Source organism: Canis lupus, chromosome 7, assembly GCF_048164855.1.
Source record: "Canis lupus baileyi chromosome 7, mCanLup2.hap1, whole genome shotgun sequence".
Taxonomy (NCBI): domain Eukaryota; kingdom Metazoa; phylum Chordata; class Mammalia; order Carnivora; family Canidae; genus Canis; species Canis lupus.
In genome coordinates, this window is record NC_132844.1 from 62,321,864 (window position 1) to 62,346,978 (window position 25,115).

The 25,115-nt window shown below is 52.8% G+C and overlaps 1 protein-coding gene and 1 long non-coding RNA gene across 9 annotated transcripts in view; one reads left to right on the forward strand and one right to left on the reverse strand.

Moving 5' to 3' along the window:
- The window catches only part of FOXP4 (forkhead box P4), a 53,530-nt gene extending 50,735 nt beyond the window's left edge, over nucleotides 1–2,795 (reverse strand). For all 8 annotated transcript variants that reach the window (XM_072833085.1, XM_072833084.1, XM_072833083.1 and 5 more), the window contains exon 1: nucleotides 2,655–2,795. The gene's annotated coding sequence lies outside the window, so the exon portion shown is untranslated. The remainder of the gene's footprint in view (nucleotides 1–2,654) is intronic.
- A 466-nt stretch (nucleotides 2,796–3,261) lies between these two features.
- Nucleotides 3,262–25,115, forward strand: LOC140637046 (uncharacterized). The gene is made up of 5 exons (XR_012034289.1): nucleotides 3,262–3,520; nucleotides 4,755–4,941; nucleotides 19,679–19,867; nucleotides 20,462–23,548; nucleotides 24,811–25,115. It is a non-coding gene; the product is annotated as an uncharacterized lncRNA (long non-coding RNA).

The following is a 25,115-nucleotide window of genomic DNA, read 5'->3' on the forward strand; positions in this document are numbered from 1 at the left end:
CAGGCTGGGCCCAACCTGCCTTACCCCTGGCATTCCCCAGCATTGGTGTCAAGCCTTTCTCTCCCCAGGGCTCAGGGGTTCCCCAACTCTGTAACTCCTGGGAAACCTGCCCAGGACTGGGAGAAGGAGAGAAAACCCCACCCAGAGACTCAACGGCTTAGTGCCAAGAGAGAAGCTTCCCATGGTCTCTCCCCTAACTCAGTGCTGAGGCTGGGACCAGAGTAAAGTAGTGGCTGGAGGGTCTGGGAGAAGAGATTCCCAACTTCCTGGGGGTCCTGGGTATGTTTGGGGGGATTGGGCCCCCACAACACCACTTCCTCCCCCATGCTACCTTGCCCGGCTGAAAAGAGTGGGAGCAACACCAGATAAGGAGTGCACCCCAACCTCCCACCCAGTCATACCCCTTGCTTTTGAGAGGCTCAAATCTAAAGTAGTCAGAGAAAGCAAGTCGTCCAGGTGCCTACAACAGTCTCGGGCCCTCCCTCCAGCCTGCCAGGTGTCAGGGCACCCTAGAACCCAGGCAAGACAAAGTTTCTCAAGTTGAAAACAAAACAAAACAAGCCTGCAGACTTCCCATCCCCAGAGCAGTTTTCTTCCCGGTTGCATGGGGTTCGTGGAGATCATCTGGGGCAGGGACTGTCTGAAGCGAGTGTCTCTCAGGGCATCTGAGATGCTGTCATCCCTGCCCTTCCGGCCCCTGAGACTACCCGCTGGCTCACCAGGAGTCAGGGGCTTGAAATGCCCAGCCCCGGGGACGCTTCCAGTTCGGGATCTCTGCTGAAAGTGAGTTTCTGGGTTCAGACTCTCCGTGTTCCAGTCTGGTTACCCACTGCCTTCTCCGATGGGGCTGTGGTCAGACCCTTCCGCGGCTACAGGCCGTGTAGACGCTCCCGCCGCTCCTTCCCTCTGCGTGGGAGATGGCGGCACCCTGTCGGTCTCCGGCTCCAACCCCCCGCCACATCTCATGCTTCACTCCCGGGCCCTGCAATCCCAGACCCAGCACAGTTCGCCCTGGGACAATCCAGGCAGGCTTTAAAACGAGGGATGAAGATGCTGAAGTTCAAGGAAAAAACCCGCATGGGCCAAAATGCTCCTGGGTGTTCTCAGGAACTGCAGGGATGACAGCTTCAGACTCGGGTTTGCTCTTTCATCCTCCCACCTGAGCCCCTGCTCCAGGCTCCGCGGCCAGGCCAATCCGTAGGAAGACCCGGTGCTGGGGTGCGAGACACGCGGTGATCTCCAGACGCCTTAAACCCCGGACGCCGAGTGAGCGAGGAAATCCGCCAGGCGGGGGTTGGCAAGAGAAGCCGGAGTGCAAAGGGATGAGCTGGGCGCTCTATAGGCTCTGGGTGTCCGTATTCCCATATCATCTTCCCCTAGCCTAGAGGGTCCGGGAGGGACGCGGACGTGTTCACGAGATCGCCCCAGTTGTAGGAAGGAATCCGCAGCCCTTAGGGCCTCTGTCTCAGAATCCGCGTCCCGCGAAATCGCATGGTCCTTTGCCGGGGAGGCCGGGACCCGGGTCGCTCGGAGCCCCCCGCTTCCTGGCGCCACAGGCTTTGCCTGGGCTCAGCCCCAAGTTAGTTTGGCGTTGACCGGGAGCGCCAGGCCGGAGCACCGCCGGGGTGACCGCGGGTCACAGAGGTGTCCGTGACGGGCAGTCCGGAGGAGACACTGGGGTCGTCAGTCTGGGGGGGGGGGGTCCTGCTTGGTCACTCGGGAACCCTCTTCCCTGGGGGGGGGCGTCGGAACCCTGCGGCCGCCCTCCCTTTCCAGCCCCAACGCGGTGAGACGGGTGGGGGCAGGGGTGGCTCTCCCTAAATGCGGTGGAGAAAGGTATCGCCGGGTCGGTCCCCCGCCCTCCAGCACAGGCGCACAAAATCACAGGGGCCGTTTCCAGACGCTCCCAAGTCCCCAAGAAGTTTTCCGCTCCATCTCGGAGCTGGCCGAGCGAAGCGATGGGGGGAAAGGGGTTGCCTGGCCCCGGCACCTCCAAGGTGCGAGCCCAGCAAAACGAGTCCCCTTCTCACCCCAGGCTACTTGGCGGGTGCGATCGCGGCCCACCCCCCACCCCCATCTGCCTCCGGGGCGCGTCTCGGGGAATCCTGGACAGACCCGGGTTGGGTTGGGGGAGCTCGCGCCACCACTTCCCTCCCCAGCTCAGGAAAGTCGGGGCCGGGAACTACTCTTTGTTCGACTCCGGCGGGGGGCCGGGGGGTGGGGGGGTCGCGCCCCCTTACACCCCACGCCCCGCGGCCAGGCCGGGAGGGGGCGGGGCCAGATCCTGGGGGAAGGGCGGGCCTCAGTGGCCTTTCCAGGCCCCCCCACCCCGCCGCGCCGACCTCCGGCTGCCCCCACCTCCCGCCGCCCGGCCGCAGCCCCCACCTGTTCCCAAGGCGGCTCCGGGCCGCGGGGGCCCAGGCCGGGGGCGGGGTGTGGTGGCGGCGCGGGGTCAGGGCGCCGCAGCCGGCCCCGGCTGGAACAAAGTGCGCCGGCCTGGGCCCGGCTCCTCCCGGCGCCCAGCGCGTCTCCGGCGGGCAGTTTGCAAACACAAAGTGAGCCAGTGAGCGGGCGAGAGAGTGCGCGAGCCAGGGAGTTGGTCTGGTCGCCGGCCCAGCCCCCACCCGCGTCCCCGGGCTCGGCCCGCCACCTACCTGTCCGGCCCGGCCGCTCCGTGCGGGCTCCGGCCCGTCAGCCCGCGCGGGGCATGGGGCTCGCTCGGGTCGCAGCCCGGGCCCGCCGCCGCCCGCTGGGGCTGCCCCTCCGCGCCGCCCGGCGCCGCGCAGCTCCCGGGCGTCCTCCCTCCGCGCCGCGCCGCGCCGGCCGCCGCGCGCCCTAGCCCCGCCGGGGCATCGCACTTTGTGGGGGCTCGGCTCGCCGCGGCGGCGCTCCTCCTTCCCGGTCCTCCCGCGACGCTCGCTCGCTCGCTCCGGCGCCCGGGCTCCGGGACCCCGGCGTCCCCGCCCCCGGCCCAGCCCTGGTTCCGGCCCGGGCTCCTCCCCGCCGCGCCGCCGCCGCCCGCGCCGCGCCCTCCTCGCGGGCTGGGGGCTCCGTCCCGGCAGCCGGCCGCGCTGTCCGGTCCGCAGGGGCGGCCGGCTCCGGACTCCGAGGGGCTGCGACTGAGCCCGGGCTGCGAGTGGCTGCGAGCGGGCGGCGCGCGGGCGGGGCGGGAGGGGGCGGGGGACGCGGGCTGGAGGGGAAGGAGGGAGCGCGCGGAGAGCCTGGGAGGAGGGAGCGAGCGAGCGGCGGAGGGAGGGGAGACCAACTTCTAGCGCTACCATAATTCGCCTAAAGCAGGTGCAGCCGCTTTCGCCCGGCCTGGCCGCCGCCGCCGCCGCCGCCGCCGCCGCGAGCGAAGACCACGTGGGCCGAACTTTAGGGGAAGCCGCGGGGACTTGGGGAGGAGACGCGGGCGGCGGACCTGGAAAAGGCGGGAGGTGGCGGGGCCCCCGGCTTCTGCCTGCCCCCGCGGGGCCTGCGGCGCGCCGTGCAAACCCCAGCTCTCGCCCGGAGCCTGGAGGTACGGCAGAGGCCCGCTCCCACACGCTTCATTGGCTCCCGGCGGGCTGCGCTCGGCGCGGGGAGTGGCCGGGGGCCCCGATCCCGGAGCCGGTGTCCGGCCGGAGTCCTTCCTTGCCTCCCTCCCGCTCCCCGCCGCGTGGGGGCTGGCGGTGAGCTCCGGGAGCCGGGGTTCGGGGGGTGGGGGGTGGGGAGGCTCCTTCGGGGCTTTGTGAACGCTCACCCCGGGCGCGCGCTGACTCCCTTTCCGGAAGGGGAATTTCCCAGAAAGTGCTCTGCTAACCGGCGAAGAAGGGGCCCAAAGCCGGATACACGCGGGCAAAGCGAAGTGCAAAATCGAGGCGATTATCCGGACAAATTAGATTGCAAACAAAACTCGGTGTCTTTGCCTGGGGGCTCGGAGGGATGGTGGTGGTGGCGGTGGCGCGAGTTGGGTTAGGGTGGGGGCGGAGGTTGGGGGAGGGGGTTGGATGGGGGGGGCGGGGAGTCCGGATGGGAAAAGGCCCGAGTGTCCCCGGCCTGGAGTAAGCTGGTAGCAGATGCCCCACCCAGAGACCCGTGGAAATCTGAATAAATCCTCCACTCCCAAAACATCTCCTGTCTCTCTGTGTTGCGGGTGGGGAGAGGTGAAAGACGCCCCAGAGATCTTCAAGGAGTGCCCATGACCAAGGGAGGGCCCTTCTTTCCTGGCCCAGATCACCTGAGGCAGGTGGAGACAGGGCCGACCCTTTGATGCCTCTGTGGAGTGTGAGCTGCAGATGCTTAGGGTGAGTCAGTCCTGTCGCCTGGGGAGAGAGAGAAGGGTCTCTTGGAAGAGAGGGTCTTTCCAAAGGCGCTTGGAAGAAAAGGAACCTAGGAGAGGAGGCTCCTTTTGGGGTGGTATCATCAATTATAATATCCCTTTTCTGCAGGTAGGGATATTAACCTCAGAAGTGGTTGTAAGGTTAGTGACACCCGTCCAGGTCCTGATCCTGTTTTTGTCCCACGGGGTGGGTGTCATGGAGATTTAGGTCCTCCCAGAACCCTTCAGGTATCTAAGTGGGAAATTGTGGGGAGGAAGATTCTAAGTGTCTTTTATGTGACTGTCACAGTGTTCTTCGCAGTGCAGTAATAGCAGTAGCAATAAAGAATAACAACAGCTAATGTTCGAGTCCGAGAGCCGGCCAGGCGGAGGACTTATTTCATCTTCAGAATAACCCAATGAGGTGGATAGTACCATTATCTCCATTTTACAGAAGAGAAAGCTGAAGCATGGAAAGATTACACCACTTGCCTAGGCTTACCGAGCTGCTAAGGGATGAAGCAGGATTCCAACCAGAGCCACTTCGGTGAGGATGGAGAAGAACTCATGGACGCCCCTGAAGCGGCACTGCTTGTGGCTTACCTGAGGAGGAGGGCAGGCTGCAAGGAAGGAAGCCCTTGGTAATGTGATCCTGTTTAGCTTCCATGGAGAGTCAGCTCTGGTGGGAGTCGGGGTGTGTGGACAGGTCTGGGCCTGGCCTGCAGTTGGCTGGTCCTTGTGTAAGCCCAGCTGGGCCGTGGCCATGCCCCCCAGGCCTCCTGCCCATCCTTCCTGCAGAGGCTTGGGGTGGGATGACAACTCGGGACTTTCAGTACAAAAGAAGGGATTTTTGCAGGGGGAGGTGGAACGGGCTTGTCCACCTCTTTTCTGGCTTATTCTGAGTCCTTTCCCCACTCGTTTCCCCATCACCTTCGTGCAGAAGCCCTCCACACCTCCCACGCGGGCTCCCTTGCCCAAAGTGGGGAGTCCCTGGGAAATGCTTAGGCTTTCATTTCAGGTGACCGGTCATCTCCAGACCAGCTTGAGTTTCCAGCGCCCTGTGAGTCACATTGAGGGGGGCACAAGGGAGGCAAAAGGCCCTGTGTTATCCTCACCTAAAGGGCATTTTGGGGAGGAAAGCAAGCCTCACCAAAGAAAGGTACAGAACAAACACCCTGAAATCAAAGCAGCCGGTCTGAAGCTCTTCCCTCTGGTACAAGAGCTCTGTGAGAAGGTTCTAGAGTAGCCCTTGGCTCCCAAGGTGGAGTGATCCAGAATAGACAGGAGGGTCCCGTTTCTATCCTCGTTCCTTCAAAGGGGCCAGGGCAAGGGGCTTTGGCTTTGGCAAGAATGAGGGTCTGTGGTCTAGCCCTGCCAGGAAGGCCATAGTCAGAAGCACAGGGGCTGGCATGAAGCAGCCTTGGGTTGAACTTAAGCCTCCATCATTTACCAGCAGTGTGACCTGGGCAAGTTACATGATGTCTGAGTCCTGCTTTCCTCATCCTCAACACTGGGAGAATGGCTCCTTGGGTGGTTGGCAGGGAAAAGCATGGGCAAATCATTTGCTTTCCAGAAATGCTTCATTTCCCTTTTGTAATCCCTGATTTCCTCACCTAAAAAAGAGGAATACTGACCTCGCAAAAATGCAAACTGTACATACAACAACTACAGTTGATACTTATTAAATGCTTGCTGTGTGCCAGCCACTTGACTCACGTGCCTTTGAGCCTTATCTCCCCAGACGTAGTGGCTTTTCTTATTTTATAAGTGGAGACCTTGAGACTCAGAGAGGTCTGGCAACTTGCCCCAGGTCACACAGCTGGGAGGTGGTGCAGCAAGGATGTGCTTCCAGGTCTTCTGCTCTGAAGCAGGGTCAGCTGCCTCCCTGCCGTGGGGATGAGTGGGCAAGTGGGTGAGCCTATTCCTCATATGAGGCCTGGCACTCTGGGGTGGGGGCGGGGGTGTGTCCAAAAACATTAGTCTCCTTAATCCCACAGTCACAACATATCTAGGCCCAGATGGTTTATGTTTCCATCATCTGTTTGAGTCTTACTTTTTTTTTCCTCAAAACTTTTTTTTTTAGCCTTATTAAGGAATAAAACTTTCCAGCATAACACAGCAGCTCCACTCCTAAAACGCATACATATATGCGTTCCCCAAAAGACCTACACTAGAATGTTCTCTGCAGCACCACGCACAATAGCCATCAACAGTGCCATAAGTGAACAAATCGTGGTATTTCACGGGCTGGTACTTGGCAATGAGAATGAACCAAGCCAATGCCAATGCTATGCACAGCAACATGGAGATATCGCACATGCAGAATGTTGAGCATAAACATACCACACATGAGAAAGCACCCAAGATGATTCCATTTCTTGGAAATTCAAAAACTGGGCAGATGGACAGCATTAGAACTCGAGGCGGTGGGGCATGACTGGGAGAGGGTACGAGGGGACCCCGGGGGAGGTTGTCTGGGGATTATTGTTCTGAGTTTTGTGAATTTGGGAGTTGGTTGCAAGGCAGTGCTCCCTTTGTGAAAATTAATTGAGCTGCTCTATACTCCTGATTTGTGTGCCCTTCTTCATGCTTAGAACTAAAAAGATCAACCTTGTGGCTGCTGCTCTAGTTGAGGACCTCTCTGTATCTCTTTCACTTTCCCCAGCCTTCCCTTGCCAGAGGTAGTCACTTTCTTGCAGTTGGTAGGTGGCCCTTCCCAAGTAAGTTTATACAATTAATCCTTTAGTGTTGCTTGGGTATCTAGAAATTTTCAAATAGAAGGTAACTTTCTGTTCTTGGTCTTTATTACTGAACTTCATGCTGGGAAGATTAATTTAGGTTTGCTACATGTATCTCCAGGTCAGTCATTGAAAAAGGCTGGTGGAGAACATTCCACTGGTTTGGTATGCCCTGGTTTCTTTGCCAGTCTCCTGGTGGTGGACAGTTAGGTTGCTTCCTACCTCTGGCCACTGTGGTCACATGGCAGTGGGCTTGCTTCTGTGTGCACCTCCCCTCCCCATCCCACCCCAGGCCTTCTGTTTCTTTCTCCCCCTTTGCCTCCTGCTCAATCAGGTTGTCACTCCTTTCCCCCTGTGGTTTCTCTACTCTGGATTCTTCTCCCCTCCCCATTTCCCAGCTGCTCCTCCCCACCCTGCTTACTAGTCTTTCTGACTCAGAAAGACCCCAAGAGCCTGTGCTGGGTGAAGGTGGGGGAGGAATGGGAGGGGACAGCCTTTTCCTTTGCCACAAAGGCCCCTGTTCCCCAAGATAAATGATGATTTAAACAAAGAAATATTTCATTAAGGGTTGATATCTTAATGAACTGTGCCAGGAACCCTCAAGACACTCCCTAGATGCCCCCCTTTTAAGGGAGGCTCCTGGGGGGGTGGTGCGGGAAGCTTATCAGTTTACCATATTGCCCTGAGTAGAGGTCCATGTGCTGTGGGGAGCTGTCCCAGGGGGCTGTGGTGTGGCCTGCACTCAGGACTGGGGGTGGGGCCCAATTGCCCTTGCTTGGTGCCAGGCTGGATGCCTGGGCCCTGGGAGATATTTGCAGGGCCCCCTGCAGTCACTTTCAGGGGCTCAGAGACTTAGGCCTAGTCCATAGGGTGGCAGGCATGCGACCCCAGGCTAATTGGTGGAAAATCAGTCCTCAAGGATCAGGAAATGAACAATAATAACTTGACAAGTGATGAACAATTTTCCACCTATTAGAACACAGTGTCTCTGCGTCAAATGAGAGTTCTCTGTGGAGGGATTTCCGTGGAGGGAGACAGCAGGACACCTAGAAGGATGGGCGGGGAGAGTACCCAGTGCCCTTCCCCCTCCCCTATACACATCAGGCAGCCTTTCCTGGAAGAGGGGGTGTGCCCAGGGACAAGGAAAAGCCCAAGAGCTGGCAGGCACGGAGGAAAGACCCCCTTCCTCCTTCATTCTTCGGGAGCTACCGCATGATTTCCTTCCTCGTGAAGACACTGGGGACTTTAATCCCAATTCTGGTACTTTCTAGTCTGAAATCCCCAAGCAAGGGGCTTACTGTGTTTCTTTGGCTGCAGGATGGAGAGAGAAAGGAGGGTCTGGCAGAGAGGTGGGGAGGAATCCGAGAAGTCACAGAGCTTCTCAGTATGGGCAGTGGCAGCACAGGATAGTTTGGAGCCGAGTTGTTCCTTGATTCCCGGTGGCCAGTTTACACCTCCTTCCTTCTCTTGGGCACTCCTGTGGATGTTACAATGTGTTGTTGGCTAACTTTTATTTAACAAGCACCTAGAAACTTTGAACACATTCTATTGTGTTAACTGTTTAATCATTTATGCCCCATCTCTCCGACTACATAACAAATTGAGGTCAGTGGCTTACAATTGTAGTCACTTTGGAATTTCCTGTTGCCCCCGGCACAGGGTGTTTTGCATAGTAGGTGCACAGTAAATGCTTGTTGATTTTATTTTATTTTATTTTATTTTATTTATGATTTTATACTTTAGAGCAGAGTTAAAAAAAAAAAAAAAAAAAGCCTGATACATCTCAGAGCAAGTTGATGCCCTGAAGGTATCAGCTGGGGGTTGTGGAACATGGGCAGGAAATGGGTCTTCCTTGACTGGAGGAACAGAGAAGCTGGGAGTCCAGAGAGGTGGGGTGGGACTTGGATAGAAAATGGAACTAGGTGGCACACTCCCTCTCTTGGGGCCATCCCCTCCTCCCAGATGGCTGTGTTCTGATTCTGCTCACTCCTTCCAACTCCCTTCCTCCTGGTCCACAAGGATGCCTTCAGAACTCTGTGCTGAGCAAGGGAAGTATTCCTTCACTGGGGAATTTTTTTTAAAGATATTATTTATTCATTCATGAGAGACACACAGAAAGAGGTAGAGACATAGGCAGAGGGAGAAGCAGGGTCCCTGTGGGGAGCCCGATGTGGGGCTTGATCCCAGGACCTCATGATCACGACCTGAGCCGAAGGTAGATAGTCAGCTACTGAGCTACCCAGGTGCCCCACCTTCCCTGGGGAACTTTGAAGGCCTAGGGTTTGGGGTCTCAGCCACTGGTACTGGAGGGTGAGATGGGATGTGGAGGAGGAAAGTCAAGCTACTGCACTCTCACACTGCAAATAGCTACCACCTATGAAGCATCTTATACCAGGCACTTCTGACACATATCTCTGATCCTCACAGTGGTCTCACTGTGACCACTGGTTTTGGTTGGGTGATTGGTTTCCTTCCTTTCTTCCTTCCTCCCTCCCTCCCTCTTTTCTTTTCTTTTTTCTTTTCTTTTCTTTTCTTTCTTGAAGGTGGGTCCCAAATAACAGAGGCAATGGAGGTAGTGTGGACATAAGGGGAGATAGGAGAGAGTTTTTATATGTTCATTATTGTGTGTGGCATCTGGCCCATGGACTGGGCATCCCCCCTTTTCCTGTGGCTTTCATACTCTGTTCCAAATCACATTCCATGCCAGGCCTGGGCTCCAGGGCTTACCTCCTTCCTAGTTCTTTTGCCAGCCCTCTTCTTTCTGGCTTTCTCCCCTCCAGTCCCTTCTTCTCTTGATCCTGGCCCTCTAGTCCCCAAGACCTCCCTCATGGTTGTTAGGCAGCAGGAAATCTCTGGAGCCAGGCATCAGAAGGCCGGAATGAGGCTGGGTCTTGATTAGAGATGAATCAACTATGCATCAAGCACTGTGTTAAGCATTCTTCACGTGTGACCTCATTTTGCCTTCTAATAGCTAAGATGATGCAACAGATGTTGTTGGTGCCCTGTTTCTATGCCCACCCCCTGGCCACTTACACTCCCAAGACTTCCAATCACCTGCACCTACTCTGGGCATCGAAGCCCACTCTAGCACTATGTGGGAGGCCAGAAGTGCCAGGGCATTAACAGCTTCTGGGAGAGCCCTCCACCCATGATATGTGGGTATTGGTGTGTAAATACCCCCACTCCCTCATCCCTCTGATGGGATAAGTCTGAGACGTGTGTTCTGTGTGTACGCCTGGGGCTTCCCCAGCAGGGAGAGCCCACCCTAGGAGCTGGTGTGACGGTGTACATTCTGTCACCTTCCTTCCCTTCCTTGTCTTACCTCTTCAGTTCTCTCCTGGTATTTCCTTTACATCCTGAATGAACCACATGTACTAGAATAGTTGTCTCAGGGTCTACTTCTGGGGGAACCCAGACTAAGTCAATCATTTTTTATTTTTTTAGTTTGCATTTCCTTCATTGGGAGTAGTAGTATACATCTTTCATATTTATAAGGGCCATGTTTCTCCCCTCATTTAAAAAGATTGAAGTAGGGGATCCCTGGGTGGCTCAGCAGTTTGACGCCTGCCTTCTGCTCAGGGCGTGATCCTGGAGACCTTAGATCGAGTCCCGCGTCGGGTTCCCTGCATGGAGCCTGCTTCTCTCTCCAACTATGTCTCTGCCTCTCTCTCTCTGTGTCTCTCATGAATAAATAAATGAAGTCTTTTTAAAAAAAGATTGAAGTATAGTTGACATACATTGTTATATTAGTTTCAGGTGTACAACACAATGATCCTGCAAGTCTGTACGTTGTGCTCACCACAAATGTAGCTACCACCTTTCACCATAGGACACTATTACAGTACCCCTGGCTGTATTTCCTATGCTATGCCTTTAATCCCTGTGACTTATTCATTCTACAACAGGAAGCCAGTATTCCCTTCACCCCATTTGGTCCATACCCCTACTCCTGTCCTCAATTATCAGTTTGTTCTCTGTGTATATGGGTCTGTTTCTTTGTTCATTTGTTGTTGTTGTTTTGATTCCACATAAAAGCAAAATCATATGGTGTTTGTCTTTCTCTGTCTGACTTATTTCACTTAGCATTATACCCTCCAGGTTCATCCATGTTGTCACAAATGGCAAGATCTAGTTCTTTTTTATGGCTGAGTAATATTCCGTTGTGTGATATTCCATCTTCCTTATCCATTCATCTATTGGTAGACACTTGGGCTGCTTCCATATCTTGGCTAGTGTAAGTAATGCTGCAGTAAACAAAGGGATGCATATAGCTTTTTGAATAGTGTTTTTGTTTTCTTTGGGTAAATATCTAGTAGTGGGAATATTGGATCATATAGTATTTCTATTTTTAATTTCTTGAGGAACCTCCATACTGTTTTCCACAGTGGGTACACCAACTTACATTTTGGGGGGTATTGTCATTGTCCTTACTTTACAAGTGACAAGACCACAGCTCAATGAAACTCATACACAGTTCCACAATTATGTAAGCAAAGTGCCTGTGTTCACACCCTGGTTTGATACACATCAAGTATCCGCTTCATTGCTCTACCATATGGCTTCTTGAGGATCCTTGTCCCTGTCCCCAGAACTCTGGTTCAAGGCCATTCTCCGTGGTTTCTTGCCTTGAGGGATAAGAGGTGAGGAGTAGGTTGGAAGTGGGGGGTGTTACAGGCCACCCAGCCCTCCCTACCTCTCTGTGGGTCACCACCGGTAGTAAGAGCCAGGCCCTGGGTCACAGACGAAGAGAAATGATAAACACCTGCAGGGCTGAACAACTGGAATGAAGTGACAGGACACCTGGAGTGCTGGAAATGGAGAGGGCTGATCCAGGGGTCCAAGGAGAGGCGCTCAGGCTGAGGAAGTCTTTCTAAGCCTCTGTAGTATTCACAGGGCCGTGACCACTCTTCCCTGTACACTGGAGCCCCTATAAACACAGAAGGAGCTAAGGTGAGAAGATAGAAAAGGACTCCCCCCCCTTCCCCTGGAATGGATATGGATATGTATTTATTTTTATTTTTGAAAGATTTTGTTTATTTGAGAGAGACAGAGAGAGAGGGAGAAGATGAGCAGTAGGGAGGAGCAGTGAGAGCGAAGCAGATTCCCCGCGGAGCAGGAAGCCCTATGTGGGGCTCAATCCCAGGCCCTGGGAATCATGACCTGAACCAAAGGCTTACCCAAATGAGCCACCCAGGTGCCCCTCCTGGAAAAGATATTTAGATAGTGAAGTTTGCTCAGCCTCAGAATGGGAACGCCCTGGCTGAGAACCCCAGGAGCAGGGCACAAATTAGCTTGTCTCTTTATGAGTGTGGAGGTGGCCACTGCACCCAGGGTGGGGATGACCTGATCCCCCCCAAGACAAAAGTTACATGGAGGGAGCATCTCGAAATGTTTCACTTGTTTGGTTTTCATGACAAGTTTAGATTCTCTCAAAAGCAGACTCTGAGACAAAGATTTAAACACAAGTGGTCTATTTGGGAAGTGCTCCCAGGAAATACCCATTGAGGAGTGAAGGGGGGAGGGGTGAGAAGGAAGCCTGGGAACCCACAAGAGCACTCCCTTCATTGGCTGGGACCTCGGGAAGACATATGAGATAGGTCTCAAGTCATCCCTACCACGGGGCAAGGAAGCTGGGGTCTTTATCTACCGCTCCCCCTTTGCCATTGGTTCAGGGCTGCCTCCAGGCACACTGACTCTCCAGCACTTCCAGCATGCCTTGAGCTGTAGCCAAGGGTGTTTCCATGGCCAGAAAAACCCTCTGGCAAAGAGCAGGTATTGGCAGGGAGCAGCCTTGTCCATCTAAAGGTATGCGCCCAGAGGTAATGGGCGGGGTGCCAGCTCCTGGCACACTCTGCCCTCTGTGCTCCTCCTTGACTTTTCCTTTCCATGTGTCTTTGCAGATTCATGTCATTTCCCAATGCCCTCCTCTTAAATGCTTGGTGTGGTTCACAAGGCTTCAGCCTTGACCCACTGCTTTCCTCAAGGTACATGTCCTCTTGGACAATCCCACCCACTCTCTTGGTTTTAACCACATCTGTGGGTTGGTGGCTCCAAGCACTATTGCAATCTTAGACCTCACTCCCACTCTCATGTCTATGAGCCTCCAGAGATGGCATATTCAACATGTCCCAGACTCAGATCATCATTTGTATCCAAAAACATGCCTTGCCTTTGCATTTTTTCTTTGGTGGTGGTATCCTGATCCAGCCTATCCCTCTAGAAACTAGGGATCACCCCTTGATTCTCCCTATCTCTCCCTTTTTACATTGAATCAGTCACCAGTTCCTCTGGATGTGATTTCCAGAATACTCTCAGAGTCATTCCCTCATCTCCATCCCCACTCCTGGTGGTCTGAACTCTCATCATCTTCTCCCTGGGACATTGCAGTGCCCTTCTGGTTGCCTCCCCACTTCTAACCTGATCCCCTTCCTGCACCTCTCTGCAGCAGTTGTGAAAAGTTATATTGTAAGTGCCAACCCCCATGGGGCTAAAATCAAGCATGTTGGCCTGGTACACAAGTTTTCCTTTCTTGAGCCTCTGATTCTATCCCTGGCCACTCCCAGCTCTGCCACTTGGGACTTGTGGCCTGTGCTGTGCTCCTTCCTCTTGTGTTATACTCTCTGCTTAGAATACCTTTTCTTCTTTCTGCTTTCATGGCTGACTCTAAGGCCCAGTTTAGATGACACCTCCTCTTGGAAGTTTTCCTTGAATGCCCCCAGCTAGATTAGACGGTCTTCTTTTATGCTTTTGTAACCATGCAAACAGCAGAACATTCACTTCAAATAAGCTTAAATAACAACGGGAGTTGATTGCCTCATGTAACCAAAAAAATCAAGGGGTAGGGCTCACTGCAGGTGATGTGTGATCCAGGAGCTTTAACCAATGCCATAGGGTTCTCTACATTGCTTAAATCTGCCTTTCCTTGGGTGGGCCTTGTTCTCAGAGTCCTTGGAGGGAGTCCCATCAGGTTTAGACTCACATCCTGCCCAGTCCAGGCCAGTGAACTGTTCAAGCAAACGCTGGCTTGTCAGGACCTGTCTAGGAATTTACTTGCCTCACTCTAAACCAATCAAAATGGCCAAGGGTTTAGAGTGTTCTATTTTGGGGACTGGCAAACTATGGCCAACTTGTTTCTAGAATAGCAGAGTTCAATAGTGGAAGCAGAGACCAGCAAATGATTCCTGTAACAGGACAGATAGTAAGTATTTTAGGCTTTGTGGGCCAGGAGGCAGCATCAAGAATACTATGTGGGGACTTATATAATAAGAAAAAAAAAGAAATTTTCACAAAATTTTTATTGATGGATTATAATTATAATTAAATAACTGAATATATTTTTTTTGTAGTACATGTCTGCTAGTGAAAAGAATGAGATTTGTGGGGAGGAGAGGGCTAACATTTTGTTTGATTGGAATTCAAAGTTAATGCCCCCTATTATAAAATTGATGGCAAATGTTCCTCTATAAAAGTAACTCTTGGGGGCAGCCCAGGTGGCTCAGCAGTTTAGCACTGCCTTCAGGCAAGGGCATGATCCTGAAGACCCAGGATGGAGTCCCACATCGGGCTCCCCGCGTGGAGCCTGCTTCTCCCTCTGCCTGTGTCTCTGCCTCTCTCTCTCTCTCTCTCTCTCTGTGTGTGTCTCTCATGAATAAATAGATAAAATCCTAAAAAAAAAAAAAAAAACCTCTTGGGGCGCCTGGGTGGCACAGTTGGTTGGGGATCAGACTCTTGGTTTTTTGGCTCAGGTCTGATCTCAGGGTCATGGGATTGAGCCCCTTGCCAGGCTTCATGCTCAGCTTGGAGTCTGCTTACAGTTTCTCTCCTCTTCTCCTCTGCCACCCCCCTCCGCTGTTCTCTCTCTTCCTCTCTGTCTTTCAAATAAACAAATCTTAAAAAAAATAAAAATAAGAAATCATTCTTAGTTCACATACCATACAGAAACAGGCAGGATTCGGCCCACACTTTGCAGAGCCCTGAATTAAATCAAACCATTATGAAGCTAAGAGGAGAGACTGTGGGAAGCTGGAAAAGGAAACAGAAGACCACCTTGATGGTAGAGAGGACACTGATACTACAGGTCTTCGTATGTGGGCTACCTTTGTGACGTGCCATTCACAGAGGTGGGCTGTGGGAGCATATTTTTTAAGATTTTTATTATTATTCATCTAAGAGAACGAGTGAGAGCATGAGCAAGGGGGAGGGGCAGAGGGAAAGAAAGAAGCAGACTTTCCCCTGAGCAAGGAGCCTGATGCAAGGCTTGATCCCAGGACCCTGGGATCATGCCCTCAGTCTAAAGCAGACATTTAACTGACTGAGCCACACAGGCACCCCTGTGGGAGCAATTTATAAAGCATATCTTTATAAGACAAGTTCGTGTCCATTAGGCTCCCTAAATCTGACATCATTCCTACAAAATAGGCAGGCAAGAGTGGCTGTACCCTTTTCACAGAGGAGAAATTGAGGCTCAGAGATAAGTGGCTTGTCTGAGGTTTGCAGGAAGGCCTCTCTGGTGCATGTTAGAGGATTCTAAGAGTCTAGGGGCATGTGTTGTGTTGAGTAATTGAACAATTGTGGTATTCCCTGGTTGGGGGGCAGGGGTTAGCCAGCAGGAAGACAGCCTGGTCTGGACATAGCCTGGGAGGCTAGATGTCCAGGTGGTTCTGTGACATTCAGTGGTCACCTGGAATGGGCCTGTCTACACAGGTACTTAGGAACCCAATTCTATTCCAAGACTCTCTGGGTTTAGGCCTGTTTCCCTTATAACCCCCATGCAGGACAGGTGATACTAGCTCAGTAGCCCTGAGCTAGAGAGAGAAATCAGGCTTTGGGCAAGAACGCCCAGGGCCACAAACAAGGAGTCTGATGAGCATCCAGGTTCTGCATGAATGAGGTTTAAACCTTGATGTCGGGCTGACCCCAAGGTGGGGGTAGGCGCTGTGGGCAGCTCTCAGCAAGGACCATCCAGCCCTTCTCAGGGCTGGCCTGACCTCAGGCAGGACTGCCCAAGGCCAGGGAAGGGTTCTAGGGGTGTTTAGAGGCAGCCAGAAGTGAAGGGTGGATGCTGAATTCCTTCCCACGATGATGATAGGTGGTTACCGAGTGTGTGTGTCTACTGGTATGTACACACACACACATTTGCGCATTCCCTGTCTTTCACACATATTTACAGCCTCCCATAGTCAGAAATTCACACCCATACTCACCTTCACTGTCAGGATCTCACGTATACATTCCCACGATTTCCCAAACTTACCTACCCACTCCCAAGTGTGCACACATGTACTCCAGTATTAGTTTCTAGGGCTGCTATAACAAAGTACACGGCTGTGTACTGTGGCTGAAGCAACAGAACCTTATTATCGATTATTCTCAATCTCTGCCTCCATTTTCACATGGACTTTTTATGAGGAATCTAGTCACACTGCATTAGGTACCACCAGTACCATCCCAGCACTATCTTGTCTTGAGTACACCTCCAACAGGCCTGTTTCCAAATAAGATCATATTCCCAGGTGCTGGGGGTTGGGACTTCAACATATCTTTGGGGGGGAGGGCACAGTTCAACCCATAACCACGTTTATGGCTGTAAAGTCTCACATGTACATATCATACTCCCACAGTGACACACAAATGTATACACTATCGAGTTGCACGGACATGCACACTCACACATTTATGTAGTCATAGAATCACACATACCCATATATACCACCAGGATCATGCACACACAGTCCCCACTCCCAGAACCCCCAGCAGCCCAGACCCCGTCTCCCTCAGTATCTGTCTCACAGACAGCACCACACTCCCTCCGGCTCCTATCCTGCTCCCACACGGCCCCTCGCCACACTCAGAGGCCACCCCACCGGGGTCATGCTCTGAGACCTGGCACATTCTCAGCCTCGTGCTCTGCTTGTACATCTCGAATCCTCCCCCACCCACACAGTCTCTCCCTTTGTGCCACCTCCTCCATCCAGCACGCACAAGTCCCCAAACAACCCTCAGGGCAGGGAGGTGGTGGCACCCTAGTCAGGGCACCATGTAGACAGCCCCATGCTGTCTGGGGTCAGGTGCTCCCCACAAGCCTGCTCCTTGCAGACTCCTGCTTTCCTCTCCTAGGGGAGCAGACAGATAGATAGACACAGGGCACACACACTGTCACCCTCGCACCCGCGCCCCTGCGGCAGCCCCACAGTGCAGTCTGTTCCTCATTATGGGCCAATGCGCCTGTTTACTCACCCAGCTGGAGATGGTTAGAGAGTGATAAATAATGAAAGAGAAAACAGGCTTTTCCCCTCTGCGGCTTCTATTTATGTAACATGTGTCACAGCTCACTCATAGACTTTGTTTCAGAGCTGGTTGCAGGAAATAGTTTATTTTTTCCGGACGGTGGCTTGGGGGTTGGGGTGGGGGGCCAGGGGTTGGGTTTCTGCTCTCACGCCCATGGGAGTTTCAGGATCTGGCTCCCAGAGTCCTCTTTCCCCGGTGCCTCCCCTCCACGCCTCCCCCAGTACCTCCTGGGCAGACATCACAGCTCAGAGCTACCTTAGAACAGAGTTCTCCCATTCTTGGAAGGAGTGGGGTGATGGGGGGCTCCTCCCAGCTGCCTCTGAAGCCTCTCAAACAGATGAGCTCATTTTAAGAGCCAGACAGCTCGAGGCTGGGACTCCCTGAGAGGCGGCAGTGGGACAGGGGGCTTCGCAGGTAGCCTGCACCTGTTAGAGGGAAGGTGCAAAAAGGATTCATCCTACAAAATATGAACAAACAGAGCCAAGCCTTGCATTCACTTAGCACTTATAAATGTGGCCTCTCTGAGGCTCCAGCTTTCAGGTGCTGCTCCCTGAGGGGAGGGGAGGGGAGGGCAGGGACCAGGAGGGACTTGCCATGGTCCACTCAACTGTGAGTGTGAGAAGCCAGGACTTCAAACTCACACATCCCGCTGCCCCCCCTTCCCCAGGAGCACCTCCTCTGGTAGAGTTCTGGTCAACTTAACTCATGCTAAGGCAGGTGGGAGTAGTTAGAAGGGCGTGGGGCTTGGAATGTAGGGGAATGTGAGCTGTCAGAGATCTGAGATGTACCCCCTCCCAGTCCTTCCCCAAACACCAAAGCAGCCATCCTTTGGGGGGATGGTCCAGGGAGGGAAGAAGCTGCAGAAAGCTGCCCTGCTCCCCAGACCTCAGTGCAGGAAGGTTCTTGAGAGTTTGAAGGCGACTTGACCCTCCTGAGCCCGCCTCCTTGAATGCCAGGGCAGGGAGCTCATGTCTTGCTTGACATTGGAGCCCCAGTGATGTTCCAGGTCATCTCCTGGGGAAACCCAGAGATACTGACCTGAAGACTGCAGACTCCACTGTGGAAGATGGGCCGGGAAGCCCCCAATTCCTGCTGACTGCAGGGGCATGTGTACAGGTGACATGGCATCTGTCCTGCCCAGTGGATTTGGGTTCTCACAGGTCCGTTCCATAGGCGTCTCCTGGCTGGTAGAAGAAGCAGCCACATTCCCAAGACACGGACTTTAAATACCATGTGACAAACAAGACCACACAGTGTGGACCCAGAGTCAAAGAAGAAGCCAAGGAGGTGGTTTTCAAATCTAGGGGTTGTCAGAGTCACAAGGAAGAGAGCTGCCCAGGTGGCTCAGTCAGTAAAGCATCTGCCTTCAGCTCAGGTCATGATCCTGGGGTCCTGGGATTGAGCCCCATATCAGGCTCCCTTCTCAGTGGGGAACCTGCTTCTCCCTCTTCCTCTGCCTGTTGCTCCCCTGCTTGTGCACTCTCTTTCAACTAACTGAATAAAATCTTAAAAAAAAAAAAAAAGGAATCACAAGGGAGCTTATTAAATACTGACACCCAGGCCCACCCCTTGGGCACTAATTTCAGTAGGGAGCGTCCAGGAATTGGCCACACTGGCGAGTTCCTGGGAATTCTGAGACTGGTGGATTTCTAAAGACTTGGAGGTGTTATTTTTTTTTTAATATAAAGATTTTATTTATTCATGAGAGACAAAGAGAGAGAGGCAGAGACACAGGCAGAGAGAGAAGCAGGCTCCACGCAGGGAGCCCGATGTGGGACTCGATCCCGAGGTCTCCAGGATCACAGCCTGGGCCGAAGGCAGACGCTGAACCGCTGAGCCACCCAGGGATCCTGATTTGGAGGTGTTAGTACCCTAGGTGGACTCTGAAGGCAGCCCCTGCCCTCAAAAGATGAGCCGGAAACATTACAATTGGGTCAGGAGGAAATCTGACTTGTCCCCAAGGGCAGTAATGAATCAGTCTGAAGACTGGTAAATTGGTTGGAAGGAAGGGAGGAAGGCAAGAAAGGAGAGTTTACCAACATCTATTAGGTGCCAGGCTTGGTTATATGACATTTTGATCTGGCTGTTTGGACTTTTTGGCATTTGTTCCCATTTCTGAAACCTAAAACATGATCGGCATTCGATTTCTTATTACTGCACCACAACGCCTACAAACAATAGTGTTCCCATGTTACCAAGGCTCAGAGAGGTTTAGTAACTTGTCTAAGGCCACTCAGGTAAGTAAATCCTGGCAATAGGAAGAGCCAGTGCTCTTTTCACTGCTCCGGGGAGGAATCCGATTGAGGTGATTGAGTAACCGGATCCAGAAGCTGATTTGCAGCCCTCTTTCCAGGGCTCCCTCTCTCCCACCTGTGGAATGAAGAGGATAGATGGGGAGGTACCCTCTCTGCCGCTCACCAAGCCTCTTGCCCTTGGCACCCCATGGACTTTCTCAAAGCCCATCCAGCCTGCATCCCAGTCTCAGAGCTCTCTGCCTGAAGGCAGATGCCCAGGATAGGAAGCTGAGTACCCAGGGTCTCAGGTACCACTTTCCAATTTGGTCTGGGGAGCATTTGTGGCTCTGTGTGTGTGTGTGTGGGGGGGGGGTTCCAGGAGAGAGGAGCCAGGCAAGAGGGCACTTGAGGAGCACCCCTTCCTGGGCTTCCAGGAGCCTCCCACATCTCTGTCCCCTTGGCAGGATAGGTGTGTCACAACCTGGAGGCTGGGGGTGTGTCGGAGGGGCAGGGCCGACCAGAGCCCACCGTCCTGGACATTTCTTCATGAAGTGGGCTGAGCTTCATTTCAAACACAGGGACTTGGCAATTCCCCTGCATGCGGAGCCCCCTTCATGAAGACCCAGACAAAATTCTGAGCTCTCATGTCCCCTGTGGGTGGTGACAAGAGTAGTAAAAATCATTCTAAACCTCAGGTGCTCTGCACCTGTCTCTAAACTTCACATTGATCCTTCAAGGTAGCTTTTATTATATCCTCTCCCCACCTCCCACTACCTTGTAGATGAGAGAAATGAGGCTCAGAAAGGCCAAGTGACTGGCCCAAGGCCACACAGCTCTTCATGGCAGAGCTGGGCTGGGACCCGGCCCCATGCGCCAAGCTCACATCTCACTCCTTTCACCAGGCTGCCTTTGCTGTTTGTCTCCCAATGCCCAGCATCTGGGAATGTTCCACGGGTCAACAGATCAACTTGTATGTACGGGCTTTCTCTCATACACGAGCAGGGCAGGCCCCAGCTGCCCTTCCTCCAAACCCACCCTGAGCTGTGATCTCCAGGCAGACTCAGGAAATCTGCAGACCTCTCTGCTTCCTCCACAGCCAGAAGCAGCAACAGCTTGAATTCCCTAGGGGTACAGCCTCAGTTTCCCCGCTCTCGGGCCAACACACCTGAGCAAGGCTTGGCCACTGCTGGAGGCTACCGACTGCACTGGAGGGGCTCCTGCCCAGATCTGCCCCTCACTCTGGAAGCTTCTGAGGTGCGGCCTCCTCCGTCCTCCCCTCTTGCTGCGAAACATGGAAACGTGGGGCCGGTGCTGCCCCCCTGCAGCCCCCTCTCCCTGAGGCCCGCTGGGAGACCAGGCTTTGCTCGAGGGCAGCGAGTGAAGCCGGCTGTAACAGAGAAACCTCGGGCTCCTCTTTAGAAGTCCCCGGAGGAGGCAGATCTGAGGAAAGGCTGCCGAGAAGGCGCCTGCAGCAATGTCAGCTTGAGAACAACCCGGCTGACAGGATGCTGAGCGGGGATTAAGGTCGGGATCAGGGAAACCAGGGAAATGAAGGCAAGTTCCCTGCTCGCCTTGCCGCCACCATGATGATGCTGGGTTTGTCTTCTTGTTTATTCTCACTCTGGGAAAGACAGCCAGGAGGAGGGTGGAGGACACCAGGCCTCCTCCGGCTCTCAAGGGCTCAGGCAGGGTGGGGTGGGGGTTGCGCCTGGGACCCTTCCCCAGCCACTGTCTCCAGTGGGCCAGCCACTCCCCTGGGAACCGTTCCCCCATTGCAGAGTCTGTCCTGAGTGTTGACGGTGGCAGGACCAGTGAGGATAGACTCGAGCAGGATGACATGGCAGTTGCCAGATGCCCTCTGGGTAGGGGATGAACCGTCTCCACCTGCCTACAAATGCAAGATCCCCTCTTGGGGAAAGGCCATCACCCTGACTTGCCTAATCACTCAAATGTCCCCAAAGGGGCTTCTGAGTTCCATGTCCTCCAGTGTAACAGAATTGCAGGGAAACCTCAAACTCTTGTATTGTTGTGGGTGGGCTGGTTGGCATTGTGGCTTCTGGTCTCAGACTGCTTGGGTCCAGATTCTGACTTGGCCACCCATCTGCTGTGTGACCTCAGTCAAGTCAGCTGACCTTTCTCTGCCCAAGTGGAAGAAAATAGTAGCAGCTTCTGCTAAGATTGTTAAGAAGACGGAGGGAGCACATGAAAAGTACTTGGTGTAGGGCCTACCACAGAGGATGTGTGTGTGCCGTAGTTTGGTTACCAGGGGGCAGAAAGGAATAAGAGTAGCAGCGGGAAGTTAACCGCCTGAAAGCGTCCCAGAGGAAGGAGGCACAGAAGCTGATTTTGGAGACTGAGACTTGGGGCAGGGGGGGCAAGTGCTGGCGTGAGGGATGGAGATCCTGTTTGCCAGATCCTGTTTGCCTATTTACAGGTGGGGTTGGAGAGGCGTCTGGGAGGAGGAAAGGATACATTTTCCTGGAGCTCTACTCCCAGCCAGTTTTTCTCCAAAGTTCCTGCTCTAACTAGGGGTGACATGACTATGTTCTCCCAGTCCAGCCAAGGGTACAAAGATGATGAAAAGATGCAGCTTATCATGGTGACCTTCCCTGAATGGAGCTTATTCCAGAAATCCAAGCAATTCAAACCTGGCACCCAAGTTCTCTGGACCCAGTGGGGGGTGAGGCAGCAGAGAAAGGTGCAGAAGCTACAAATCTGGAGATAGATTGCTCTCCCACCTACCAGAGTACCTGTGTGACTTGGCAGGAGTCAGTTAGCCTCTCAGGGCCTCAGATGCCTGGTCTGCAAAATGGGGTTAAGATTCACACAGGAACCAAGGAGGCGTCGTTCCTGCTCTCCAGGGTTGTATGCTTTAGGACCTGCTGAGCCTGGCCCACCACACAGGCCCTCCTGGAGGAGCCTCAGTCCCTCACCCCATCTTTGAACACCCTAGGGTGAACAGGGTAGTAGTAGGGTAGGGTCTGGGTGGGAGTGAGAATGGGGTCCCAGTAATTGAGGGAAGGGTCTGCTGAGTCTGGTATCTTGGGAAGAGCACCTGGGCCAGGGAGTCTAGTCTCAGTGTGTGTGGAGCTTCTGGCTGGGAATTTCTATCTCCCCAGGACTGGTTTATAGAAAAGCTAACTTCAAAAATACATCTTTTATTATTATTATTATTATTATTATTATTATTATTATTAACCTGGCAATAAAAGTTATATCTCTTTATTATAAAAAATTTAGAAAATACAGGAAAATATATAAAAGGAGATAAAGTTCAACCATAATTCCACCACTCAGAGATAACCATAGGAGGACTTTACTGTATCTTCCAGTTTTTTAAAGTACACATACATGTTCACACGCGCTTATGTAGCTTTATTACAGCATAATGTGCTTAATGTATGTATCTCTCAAAAATTTAGAAACATGATCATGGAATAGTATCTGGCTTTTTGATTAAACAAAAATATGGAGAACCTTGTCCCCAGGTCATTAAATATTCTTCTCCAACAGAATTTGATGACTGTACAGTGCTCCATCTTTTGGGTGTGTAATAAGAGACGTATACGTAGTCTCCCCTTATCCTGAGGAGATACTTTCCAAGACCCCCAGTGGATGCCTGCAACTGTGAATAGTCTTATGTATATACTATGTCTTTTTCTATACTTATACATCTATGATAAAGTTTAATTTATAAATTGGGCACAGTGAGAGATTAATAGCAATAACTAATAGTGAAATGGAACACAGTTCCATTATGACAATAACTGTAATAAAAGTTACATGAATATGATCTCTCTCTCTCAAAATATCTTACTGTTCTGTACTCACCCCTCTTCTTGTGATGACATGAGATGTTAAAATGCCCACATGACGAGATGAAGTGAGGGGAATGACACAGGCATTGCGCTGGAGCACAGACTACTATTGACCTTCCAGCCGTATGTCAGAGAGAGGATCATCTACTTCCGGATGTGGTCGGGCCGCAGGTAACTGAAACCATGGGAAGTGAAACCGTGGATAAAGGGGAGCTCCTGTACTTTTATGAGTCCTCAATTGTTGGTCATCCAGAGTGTTTCTAGATTTTTTCTGTTATAAACTGCACCGTAATGAACATTCCTATAGAGAGAGCTGTGTGTGTGGCTCACTTTGCAATGTTTGTTTCTGTGTCTGTCTACCCACCGCCCCCACCCCAGCCCCCACCTCTGCTTGGAGTGTGAGACTTTCTAGAGCAGACTCTGCATCTGCTTCCCTAGCTGGGCTCCTGGGTCACTGTAGACATCCAGTAGTTAGTTGAGTTGCATTGCATTTCTGAAGCCTGTGCTCCAGAGGGTGAGACAGGAACGGTGGGCTGATGAGGGAGGAGCCCACCTTCTCTGCTAGAACCCCCAGGGATCCCTGTGCCCCTTTGTTGGCCTGCCAAGTTCTCCTAAGGAAAAAGAGGTTCCCAAGCCCAGAGCCAGTGGCCATCCTGGAGGCACACAGAAATGTCTCCCTTTATCTCCTATCTTCCTGGTAGCAAACCAACCGTCCTCGCCTTCCCCTGTCAGGACCCTCCCCCTACCTACCCCCCATCTCTGACTCATTTGAGCTCTTTTGTTGTGTCTTCAAGCTGAAGGCCCAGCCGACAGAGCCCTTTCACCTGCTCATTACTGCTGGAGCAATGTTGTGGCAGCTCCCCGGGCTCCCCATGAAGCAACCTCTTCTCTGGCCTCCCTTTCTGACAGCACAGCCCACTGGGCCCCTGGCAAGTGCCCACTTGGCACACCTCAGCTCTGCCCCGCTCCACCTCCCATGGCACCAGGAGTCTTTGTCTCTTGCTTCCAGGGCTCTGGGTGCAGGCTGGCCTTCCTCCTGATATAGATTTGTAGAATCATGGATTTTGGAGCCGAAATCCAGCTTCTAGTTTTTCAATAGGTCTTACAAAAAAAAAAAAAAAAAAGAAAGAAACAGAGAAAAAGAGAGAGAGAGATAAGAGACCAAAATCGAGAGGTAAAACTTCCTAATTGAATGTCCCCCTCTCGAGCATCCCTGCTCCTAATTTCCTGCAGCTTTCTTTCTTGTTTTTTATCTTCTCTTTCCCTCTGTTTCCTCTCCCTTTCTTTCCATCCCTTCTCTCTCTCTCTCTCTCTCTCTTCCTCTCTCCTTCTCTCCTCTCTTTCAGCCCTGACACACTCTCCCACCCTCCTGTCCTCATTTCCCCTCCTCTCCCCTTCTTTTTTAAGTTTTTTTTTTTCTTTTAACTTTCAAGGTCATTCCGGACTCCTGACGCCGCCAGTCCCTCGGTGAGACGTGAGCGCCATTGGCGTCCGTGGCCTCTGTTTCCGTGGCAACCCAGTAACCATTAATTTTCAATTAAAGGAGACAAAAAGCTCCATGACAGCTCCAGGTCTGCTGAAGATGTCAAGAATCTGTATTAATATACAGCAAGAGAGCATAATTGTGTGTCCATCTTCCAGAGCAGCGAAAAATGGAGGGATAATTACCAGCTCGAAAGCCACTCTGTAATTTACTTCTTACTGTCACCACAGCCCTACACATTAGCATAAATTAAAA